We start from the raw sequence: 3,451 nt of genomic DNA on the forward strand, positions 1-3,451 counted from the left end.
CTGCTAACCTTGGTTTAGGTCTATCTAGAGATAAATCTTGTTAGTATTGGTACATATGCATCATGGTTGGGTTACCTAGAGTATCTCCAAACTCTACTTGTTTAGAGTTTTGTATACTCTATGCTATGAATTACACCCTAAGTGCAAGCTATCAAGTACTTGTCAAGTTCACTTTTATAAATGCACATTTATCACTATGGACAAAGGTGTACAAACTATCAAAGAGTCAATATTAGACTAGATATGATGTCCCATACACCAAACCTACAACTAATTCCTTGGTAATTTTAAGTCCCATACAAAAAATTACCACTAAAGTAGTTGCAAGACTAATTGTTAGGACACGCACTAACCCTTTCCCCTCCTAGAGAGATAACCACAAACTCTCAAGGAGCAGGATGACTATGCATGGCACGCCAAAAGAAAAAATATTTTGTTGTGTACAAACAATGCACACAAGTGTACTAGTTAGAGGTGATTATTCTGACCAGTAAAATCTCGAGTTTGAACATTGGGAGTAGTGTGCATGGATGTTTATACTTGTGTTCACACTTGTTCAAACAAAGTTATGTATAAACATTTTGCTATGTACAAAATCAAGAACCGATTGGAGCAGGCTACCATGCCAAGAGGTTGTAACTTTCCTAAGCATGTTTAGTATGTAAGCACATAACAAAATCATTATTGCATAATGTAGCAAATGAAAAGTAATCCAGTGGACAAAAAAATAATAAACTAGAAACTTATGTTTTGTATCATTTTGCAGGCCACCAATCTTTGATACCAATGTTGTGCTTTTGTTACACTCACCATGGACTATACCAAGGTTGAAGAGGAGGAGGAGGTCAAAAGCTTGGGTTCACCACTCAACTATATAGAGCTAAAGAGTGCCCCATGCACCACATATGACACAATAAGGATAACACCTTGAGGCTTGGTTACATAGTGGTGGCCTAGCTATCCACACTCACCGGTTGCCCCTAGACCCTTTGACATTGGGCGTCCACACCTCTGAACCCTTGACATTCTCATCATCCACTCTTTGGGGGCTGCTCTGAATGCCCAACAAAGCTCTATCACCACTATCAATGGTCCATGAGCACCTTTACAAGCTAGATAATACTCTTGTCGATCTACTCCATTGACACCTAGGAGATAAGTGCTCTTTAATTTTAACCATTTACATATACATAAGAGAAAGTGCATACAATCCCATTTGATGCTTGGAGTGCATTGATTTTTTGTGGCCCTATCGATACCCAAACAAGTTTACAATGTGTGATGTGGTCTTAGCTTAGAACTTCAAACCTTCTATAGTGTGTGAAGAACCTCTTGGAAGGATCTCTTTTAAATGTCATGGCCGGGTTGAGATAACGTGTCTACAATGGTACTATATGGACTTAACCCCGGCCAGTCATCCTTTTCATCATGCACAAAGCTTTCAAGGAGCACGACTCCATATATATAGTTGGTGCAAGGCAAAGCTTGCAAGGGAATCCAAAGCATATAAAGCTCTTAGGATCGTAGACCAAAAAAACAAAAAAGCACATTGCCATCCATGGCTATGAGTTGAATCCAAAGTAGGCAACAAAAATTCCTCTCAAAACCGGGCCAAAAGGGCTCCAAGATCGAGAAGGGGAACAAGACCAAGGCTTGGCAAGAACTTGAACAAGGCTCTCAGTAAGGCTGTCTTGGCAAGAAATATCGGCAAGGAAATTTTGGCACAAGATTCACAAGAGCTCCTGTGGAGCTTGGGGATTTCCATCACAAACAAGTCTACAAGATGGTATACACAGGATGTCACAAAATAGGTACGAATAATTTCTTCATTTTTGTTTTTTATTATTTAGTTGCCGGTTGTTATCGTGAGGCAAGGCCCTAAGCAAGAATCCTAGATGGTTCCAGTTGAGATGTAACTATCTAAAGCAAAGCTTCTTATTTTCGGACTCTCACATAGTAGCTTCCAATGTTTGAGATATGCTATTAACATACAAACCAGGGAGGGCTTTGCTAGGGTATCAGACCGGTGAAGGATTGTTTAGCAAGCTAAGAAGGATGCTTTTGACTCACCATTTTATTTTACAAGAACTAAAAGGTGATGATTACCTTTAGCCTTAATGTTTTGAATTGCACTTGAGGGACACTTATGCACTAAGAGATGTGATATGGTTTAGTATTAATGCGTTGTTGCAAATCAAAAACAATTTGTTTACATATATTAGATTGTAGTGTAGAGAAATGCAAAAGTTAATTTGGACTATTGACTTGGTCATTGAGTAGGTGTCTGGTCCGTGTGTTCAAGGTGAAGAATGTTGTTTGTCAAGCTATAAGAAAACCATGTGAGTAGTTAAACTTTTTGTCATGGAATGAGGGAATGACACAAACTACAGGCCATATATAGTGCACGCCATACAAAAGTGCCATACACAAGTATGGTGGAGAGTCGGCACTTTGTCTCCTCAGAATGACGAACCTTTACGACTTGTTGACACATAGTTATGTCTATCGATTTGTAGATGCTCCTGTTGTCAATTTGCTCCCGTTCTTATGGATTGCTATCACCAACTCTTTTTTGAGCTTGTAAATGGGAAGACTTTTTTCTTTCTCATGCACTGATACCTTTGAGCATTGGCCAAATGTGGTTTCCTTACCATGTGCATCCTTCTTCCATTTTGGCATGCCATACGTACACCATGAAGTTCCTGGAGCGACATGCCCCTCTCTTGTTTCTAGCATGGGATCTTCCCAAAAGGACGATTTGGGATGGAATCAGGCACGGTCCTTTGCTGATGCTCTTGCAACTCTCACCTCTCTTTAGTTAAAACAACTTGTGTCATTGCATCTCTCTAAAGTGAACTGTCTGGATTTGTTACAATTCCATAGGTGGCATCAATGGAGTACCTTGTTTTCCCTTTTAAGAAGGCTTGTCCATCCTCATTTAGCTCACTTTCAAGCTCTTCTTTGATGCCTTTATCTTGATACAAGAGTCAAGATCCATCATCATCATAATTGGGGTAATCCCTCACATTCAAGACCTAACACTATCAATTGCTTAGCTTCCCATCTCTTAGGTGAAGTCATTCTATTTCATGGTTGCCTGGAAGAGCCATTCTCATCCTTCTCTGTGATGATAATTGCGACTAGTTGAAGGCTGATTCATATTAGAGGGATTAGATTACACATACGAAGAGCTTCAACGTACATCAACACTAATTAATCTACGGCAGACATTTAAGCTAGGTGGAGCCATTCTCATCCTTCTCTGTGATGATAATTGCAACTAGTTGAAGGCTGATTCATATTAGAGGGATTAGATTACACATACGAAGAGCTTCAACGTACATCAACACTAATTAATCTACGGCAGACATTTAAGCTAGGTGGAGCATTCTGTGGGCTCATTTCAGCAAAACGATTTAGGCCAACCAAGTAGACATAAGAATTAGGAATA

Source organism: Adiantum capillus-veneris, chromosome 2 (genome assembly GCF_014529385.1).
Source record: "Adiantum capillus-veneris isolate H3 chromosome 2, ASM1452938v2, whole genome shotgun sequence".
In the NCBI taxonomy this organism is placed as follows: Eukaryota; Viridiplantae; Streptophyta; class Polypodiopsida; order Polypodiales; family Pteridaceae; genus Adiantum; species Adiantum capillus-veneris.